The 8536-nt window shown below is 42.6% G+C and overlaps 1 pseudogene; it reads left to right on the forward strand.

Moving 5' to 3' along the window:
- Positions 1 to 1088: 1088 nt before the first annotated feature.
- LOC105308101 lies at positions 1089 to 1481 on the forward strand (annotated as a pseudogene).
- Positions 1482 to 8536: the final 7055 nt, after the last annotated feature.

Consider the following 8536-nt stretch of genomic DNA (forward strand, 5'->3'; position numbering starts at 1 on the left):
TTGTTAATGTGGTCCGGGCTATTGCTGGAGCACAGTGTCAGGTTCACTGCTTTGCAGTTTCCGGAATCCACCCATATGTGTGTCTATATTTAGTTGCCACCATCAACATTTTCCATCTCTTACATGTTTAGCCAACTTTTGTGTGATCTGTTGTTTTGACCTTGCAGTGAAGTTCTAAGCATACATGGGACCGAAAAGAAATAATTAAAAGATTATCTGCTCACTGCAGTCAACAACCTCTTCAACCTATTTCATTTCAGCTAAGGTTGGAACCCAAGCCAGGCATACTAGAGAGAGGAACAGCTTCTCTCCTAAATGTTTAATGAGCAGCAAGTTAGCCAATGGCTTTTGGGTGGCTGAGGGTCTCTTACCTACAGCTTGGATTTTTGCTCCTCAGCAGAACTGCTCCCCCACAGATGCACAGCAGGGCCCCATCTACACTGGAAGGGGTGCAGACTGTGGGGTGGGGACTGGTCATGAAAGTCCAGGGCGCAACATTCTAGAAAAAGCCCAACCTTCTAACCGCTTGAGTGGGAAAGAAATTGGTGACAGAGTCTATTCCTGGGAGGCCCAGAATGGGGAGGAAATTACACTGTGTAGATTCATGTTGTTTAATAATTTCCTCCATAAAATCTGCATAACATGACTCTCCAGGCTTTCTGCTGAATAGCAGAAAGAGAGGATGTTACAAAAGGTGACAAGGGAGTGTGGTGAGAAGGGCCTGAGGATAACCCCAAGACAATGGAATTCTCAGCTTATTTACAAAGCTCTGCATATATTAGCATCTGGTGCAATAGCCCTTGTTTAAGCAGCAGTGTAGGAGAGTGCATAGTGCAGGGAGCCCTGGATTGTAAACTCTGGAAGGGAGGGGCTCTTGTCTGTTTTGTTTATGATTGTGGCCCCAAGTGCCTAGAACAATGCCTGACACACAATAGGAGGTCAAGAATTATTTGTTTAGCCCTTTTCTTCAGCTTCCAGTAAGGTGCTCAGTCCTTCAGAGGTAGCTCAGGCCATGTTAGGGTGAGGCCCTCATTTCATCCATAACCAGCACTGTATCTGGCGGTGCTCGCCCAGCATTTGTCTGCTCCATGGCCTCTGTCTGACATCTCGCCTGCACCTACTCAGCCTTCATCCTGCAAAATGATGAGGTGACGGTCACGGGGGATAAAATCAATGCCCTCATTAAAGCAGCTGGTGTAAATGTTGAACCTTTCTGGCCAGGTTTGTTTGCAAAGGCTCTGGCCAATGTCAACACTGGGAGCTGCATCTGCAATGTAGAGACTGGTTGACCTACCCCAGTAGCTGCTGCTGCCCGAGGAGGAGGTTCTGGCCCCTCCACCACTGCTGCCCCAGCTGAGGAGAAGAAAGCGGAATCAAACAAAGAAGAATCTGAGGAGTCCAATGATGACATGAGCTTCGGTCTTTTTGACTAAGCCTCTTTTGTAATATGTTCAATGAAAAGCTGAACTCTGCAAAAAAAATTCGTTAAAATATAGTACAATAAATAGCATCACAATGTTGCTTAAAGAACAAAACAAGAACAGAAAATTAACGAACTCATTGGTGTCCTTCAAAGAACTCATTGGTACTCATTTGAAAAGGGGTTAAAAGAAGCGAAAAGAACCAAGCATTTATCTTCTTTTCCTACATAAACCATACCCAGAGGGGGGCAAAATATATTATGAGGGGAATATTCAGTTTATAATAAACATTCCAGTTAATAAATGCTCTTTCTGCATTTATTATCTGACAGGATTGGGATGCCAACATTTTGCATCCCTTCATAAATCAATGGGTCTAGGCATTGATCATCAATTGCATTAACATCATAAGAGTGACAACCAATGTGTGCTTCCTGACAACCTACACACCACCACCTATGAAGTAATTTGGCTATAATAATCGAACCTGAAGCTGATCAAGCTTCTCTTTCTAACTTCCAATTGATAGGAAATCTGGGGAACATAAAAGTATGTTACAATTAGTAAAATTCAGACTGCAGGAAATTGGACAAGACAAATGCAAGAGCTAAAACGGAGAGAAAGAGAAAGAGGAAAAGGAGGACCTTATAGATTTAAAAGGCTTGAGAAATGTATTGACTAATTGCAATTAATGAATTTGTATTTGATCTTGATTTAAACAAATAAATTATTTAAAAATGTTCTTTAAAAAGAAATAATTGGTGATGAATGGATGGTGGGAAGTTGAAGGGAAGCTGCAGCTTGACAGGCAGGCCCGTGCTCAGGAACTGGCCCAAGCTACAGGGCAGCAGGACTAATTTTAGTTCCCACCTGCTGGTGGAAATAGAGCTCCAAATATTTTGCCATGTTGATGGAATTAGTATATGCTCCATTTCAAAGCTGTAACAAATAGATGGGAAGGTTCAAGTGCTCTAAAATATTCAATGAGCTGGGAGAGCCAGATTCTTACCATGCCTGTGCCAGTAACTGGCTATGAGATAGGCATAGTGTTGCTCTTTCTCTAAGCTTGTTTCTTTGAACGTACAATGAAGGGATTGTGTCTATTGCTAACAAAATCCCCTTCCACTTTGCATATTCTGTGATTAGAGAAGCTGTCCATTTCCCAGAAATTTGACCAAGATTAACCTAGATCGATCGATGAGAACTATTTGTTACATGAACACTATGACACTTCCTGCACTACACCATCGGAGAATCTTCCTTGACTGCAGAAGAAAGACAACTGCCTTTGTCCAATCATTGTGCACTGATGGAACTTGGGTTTTCTTGTGAATTGGAAGTTTTCTTCCTGTTAAAAGGAAAGGGACCACAATGATCCAGAAGCATTTTGGTTTGCTGTCCCTCTCAACTCTGTCCTAGGGAGCCAGCTGAGTGAACGTTGTTGAACTCCCACCTGCTGGGGCAGTGTGAGCTGACTGGAGCTCATTAGACCAAAGAGTAGCCAGCTCATCAGAGTTTCCAGAACTGCTGAAGAGCTGAGCAGGTTCTTTCGGACACAGGAAGCATGCTCACATGGGTTTCCTTACCCGAGCCTCAAGGTAAGTCCAACGCTGTACCCAGCAGCTCCCTGGGGTTCCAATCAGAACTCCCAAGCAAGAGTGAAGACCACAAAAACCTGTGATATAGGCAGGACAAGCAGTCCTGGTTTTCCCAACTGTGGAACCCTCCCACACAAGCCAGGTACCAGCTCCCAGATTCTGTTTATTCGTGTGCTGGGAGCTGGAGGACGGCACAGTGATCTTAGCAGACTCCTTGAGGGAACAAAGACAGCCTTTGGTGATGGTGGTTTAACTGCACCCCAAGTGGAGGCTTATTTAAGGCCAGGATCAAATTATTCAGAAATAAAAATATTTGTAACTTCCAAGGGTTCTGTTTGAGAACGTGTTGTAGGAGGCTGCAGCCTGGCAAGTGGCCCAGAGTTGAACACTGTTGGAATCTTTGAGCATCAAGGGCAGTTAGAATTGATAGTCTAAAGAGGGAATATTAAAGTGGAGAAAGGTGTCAACACGAGGTGGCCAAGTTCATTGGAGAGCTCATACAGTGTTAGGAGAGAGAAAATGTGAAATCTGCCCAATAAGCAATCAATCCTGCCTTATCCCACTGATTGGGGTGTAACTTCTTTGATACAGGTTACCTTCTAGTTTGGTGATGGAGCACCACATGATTTTCTGAATTATGCCGGTTCCAAAGTAATTTCTTACCTATTTTGCTTATTTTTGGTTTCTATTCCACCCTTCTCCCAAAAGATTGGAGGCAACTTCTTCCCAAGTTTCAAAGCAGGACCACTTTGAGAGATCTTTTCACACTGCTATCAGCCTCCAGACCTGACCCTGCTGTGGGAAAAGGGCTGGGCCCCCAGTTCTGCTTACTGAACTATTCAATACAAGTATTTATGGGGCACCTGCACACGTAGCTCTGCAATGTGACAAAAGGGAGAGAAGGGCTGTCCCTGTTCTTTTTACTTGGCTCAATCCACTCCCAGGAACTTGAGATTGGGAAAGAAGGTAAGAACTTCAGAACAAAGGGGAACATGTGGCAATTAGGAACTTAGGAACCTCCTATAAATACTGAAAGATGGAGGCAGCCCTTTTAGAGATCACTACCATGCTTCCCAAACTGAGGTCCACATATCCTTCAGGACTCCAAGACAGTGTGGTAGGGATAGGGTGGGTGAACTTGGCCTCCTCATGTTGACACGTTTTTCCACTTTAATATTCCCTCTTTAAACTATCCAACCATAAGACAAACATGTCTTGTTAAAAGATATTGATTAGAGTGTGGAGGCAGGGAGAGAACTCTTTTTTTTTCTTTTGGACCTGTTATTTTCATCTTAAAACAAGCACACATGCATTTTAAAACTGAAAACATGAGATTTCAAAGAAACTCCCTGCTTGTGGAAGGCTGCTTCAGATTCTGCTCTGACTAGCCTTCCTCACCCGCTTCAGTGGCATTTGTATAAGCTTTGACTGATAGTTCAATGGGGAAATTTATGAAGCTCTAAGACAACTGTGCAACCCAGTGCTGTCTGATAGAAATACAATGTGCACTACATGTGTAAATTAAATTTTCTAGTAGCCACATAAAAAAAGGAAAAAAAAAGAAGAGGTGAACTTAATTTTAGCAACACTTTTTAAACCTAACATAGCAAAAAAATCATTTCATCATGTAATGAGCATTTTTAAATTTATTATGAGATAGTTTACATTCTTTTTTTTTTCATACTGAAATCTCTAAAATATGAAGTGTATTATACTCACCACACATCTCAATCCAGATTAGCCCTATTCACAGTGCTCAGTAGTCACTTGTAGCAACTCTATTGGGCAGTGCTGGCCTCACCTGCTCATTCTACAAATGAGGAAATAAGGCCATGCCCTGAGGTTACAGCTTATGGTCTGCCTGCCTAAACTTCTCCAACAAAACTTTGGATACTTCTCCCAGCTCTTTTTTCTTTATGCTGTGACTGTTCTCTTACTTTGAGAGGTAGGCAGACAGACAGACAGACAGGCACACACATGTACGCATGTATAAACACATAGTATTTGCTCATATGCTTTGCCTTTTACATTCCACATTCTCTTCAGTGCCACCTTCTAAGCCTCACACAAACCCAAATTCTCTATCCTGTGCCCTGTTGTCCAGAGTCCAGCCTTCCAGCCTTTCAGAACAGAAAATCCAACCCCTGGTCAGAAATTAATGGGTGCTAATGGGTTCATGAATGAAAGCCCCCTCCATTCCCACTCCAGCTCACTGCACACACACACTCATGCATTTTAAGAGGACTTCTGGAAATTGGAACTTATCCCAAGTCTTGACTGTGGGAAATTTCACACACTGGGAAGCTGCCTTAAGATTGTGGTTGTTAAACACTATTACAGGAGCATGAATAGTCATTGTTTGAATAAATGAGAAAATATAGTGACTATAAGGAAGAAAAGGAAACTCACCCACAATCCTTCTACCTAAACATAGGCTCTGCACCTAGTATTTCCTTCCTGCAGGAGGCCTTTTGATGGATCTTATACACTTACAAGGAGGTCCATCTATGATTGGGCCCTGGGGCAGTAATGCTCACTTGGTGCATTTCCCACAGTGCGGGCTGCTTGCAAGTGTAAACTTCCCAGCCCCTTTCTGCAGGAGCCTGTCCTTAAAAACATAAAATCAAATCTATTACACTATCTCACTCTGCTTCCTTCTTTCCATCTCCAGTGCAGCCTGAGACTGTTCCCTCCTTGCCAGGTGGGGGTCTCCTCTCCTGGGGCAGTTGTGCATAGGAGCCCAAGCTGCTGAAGCAGGAAACGCTGCGGTGGGGGCTTGCATTGTCTGCCTCCAAGGCAGGGGCAGCTTGTGGAGGTTCCTTGACCCCAATGGCCCCAGGCTGACCCCCTGCCAGAGGAGAGGAGCTTGACTGCCAAGAATGCAATGAAATCCCGCTGAGGCCGGAGCCACTACCCGAGAAAATGTGCGGAATGCCATTTGTTAAGACACCCTGGCCTTTGCACAGAAAAGCTCTTCGGGCATCAACAAAGGTAGGACGCATTATTTCAGGACTAAGGGTCTGATCCAAGTTCACTTCGGTCTTTCTGAAAAGGAGGACGCCAGCTCATTAAAAACAGAGCAAAGCAGTAGTGCTGCAGAGATGACTTGAACTTGACAAAGTCCCCACCCTTTCTCAATTTTGAGCCTGATGTCAAATCTCATGTTAAAAAAAAAATAACAACAAAAACCATTGAGCTCTTCAGAAAATGAGTATTCTTATAAGAATACATCCATTATGATATACAGTGTGAGGAAAAGATTTAGAAATTAGTTTTATTTAGAAAATTATTTTTATTTAGAAATTATCGTTATTAATTTTTATTAATTCGAGGAGATCCAATTTTGGTGATGGGGGAGTGTGTGCATTGGGGAGAGGCATGAAGTAAAGTAAAATCAGAATTACACTGGAACTACCTACCATCTTCCTAATACTTTACAGGCTACAAACATTTTGAAATAAAGTCATTTTTCAGGTATTTAAATAAAGTGTATCCCTGGAAATAACATAAGAAGTACAGGCTGTTATTATGGTGATATGAGAAACCTGAGGCCACTAGGATGTAAAGGGATTAGTTCATCTAACAAGGCTTAGGCCCTGCTGACATAGTGTTAAGAATACACTCCTTATCATCCTCATCTGTTATCAATAATAGCTGACACATACAGTGCTTCCTTTGTGCTAGGACTTTGAATGTATTTTCTCATTACACTAACCACGGTCCTGTGGATAAGTTATTATTATTCTTCCCATTTTATAAATAAGGAAACTGCAGCATAGGAATGTTCAGTACCTTGTATAGTGTCACACAGCTAGTATGTGTCAGAGCATGCATTTGAATACAGACCTCTCCAACTCCTAATCATGGCTCCTATCACCTTTTCTCCTTAGCAGAATGAAAAGAACATTTGAGAAATGCACATACTGGCCTATTGCAACTCTGTCATGTTTGATCCCAATACACATTCATTCTTTAGCATGTATTGAATGACTATATGTTTGGCTGTGTGTGACCACTATGTGTATGGTTGTGTATGGCTGTGTATGGCTCTGTGTGTGTGTGCATGTGTGTGTGTGCACATGTGTGTGTAGGGGAGATGGTGGTGGTAAGAGGTGAAAAAGAAGAGATCTTCAAGACATTTATGATACTGCTCCTGTCCTCATTTTGTTTATGGTGTAGGGCGATAGGCAAATGCACAAACGTTTAAAGAGGTAGAATTGCAAAAGGGCTCATGGGAGGTATTGGTAATATACAGAGGGATCCAGTGCCTCAGCTTAATGTTAGAAGGGGGAGAGGGAATAATCTCTTTCTTGGTAACAGCAAAAATGTAAGCAACAATGGGAGATGGTTGCTCATGGAACCACACAGAGCAAGGTCAGGGAACAGCAGGAACCTGCATGTAGTTGGAATATAGAGTGTGGAGACTTCAAACAGTGAAAGATGAGTCCAGAAAGGCAAGTTAGGTCCAGCTGTTTGAATGGAATGCTGAGGAGTTTAACTTTTATTCTGTAGGTGATAGGGAACCACTGAATGATTTTGAGGAGAATGAGAGAATGATGTGATGTGCTATGCTTTCTAAGGAAGAGTATAGGAGAGGCTGAGGAAAACAGGGCTTCTTTCCTTCTGGAGGTTTCATGGGAGAATCTATTTCCTTCCCCTTTCCAGCTTCTAGAGGCTGCCTGTATGTCTTAGTGGATAGCACCTACCTTCAAAGCCAGAAGTGCAACATTTTAAAATCTCTCTCTGACTTCTGCTTCCATTGTCATATTCCTTTCTCTGACTCTGGTCCTCATGTTTTCCAAATTTAAGGACCTTGTGATGACATTGGGTCCACCTGGATAATCTAAGATAATCTCCCCGACTCAGGATCCCTAATCACATCTGCAAAGTCCCTTGTGTCATGTAAAATAACAGGCTCTGGGGATCAGGAAGTGGGTATCTTTGGAGGGGGCATTATGTTGTCTTCCAAGTCTAAACTCCTTTAAATCATCTCTTTCTCAAACACCTTATAGAAAAATATCAGCTATAACTATTTAGGTTTTCTTCGCGGTACTTGGTGAACCTCTAGTGGAGATATCATATGGGCCAATAGTGATACTTTCCATGACTCTCCCCTACTGCTCACAGGAATGGTCATTGACTTAAAAAAGGAGCTACTTGAGGCCCCTGAGTAGGCTGCTCCTGACCTCAGAATTAAGAGATACTCAAAAGAACTTAATTTAAAGACTTACTGAGCTGCTAATTATTTTTTGGCCAACAATTATGCTAGGTGCTAGGGACATAACCCTGAATAAGACTTGGCCCTGCCCTCAAGATGTTCACAATCTAGTGGGGAAGGTAAACAGATTAACAGTGCAATCCCATGTGACAAATATCCCCATGGCTGTGTAGCCTCCAGAAGGTTGAAGCCTACATGAAGCCTCTGGGGAGACCTCAGGTGCTGAGCTGACTCAACAGAAGGAGAAATCAATAAAGAGCTAACATACATTGAGAGTTTTAAAATTAACCTAAGCATTT

Source organism: Pteropus vampyrus, unplaced genomic scaffold (genome assembly GCF_000151845.1).
Source record: "Pteropus vampyrus isolate Shadow unplaced genomic scaffold, Pvam_2.0 Scaffold548, whole genome shotgun sequence".
Taxonomy (NCBI): Eukaryota; Metazoa; Chordata; class Mammalia; order Chiroptera; family Pteropodidae; genus Pteropus; species Pteropus vampyrus.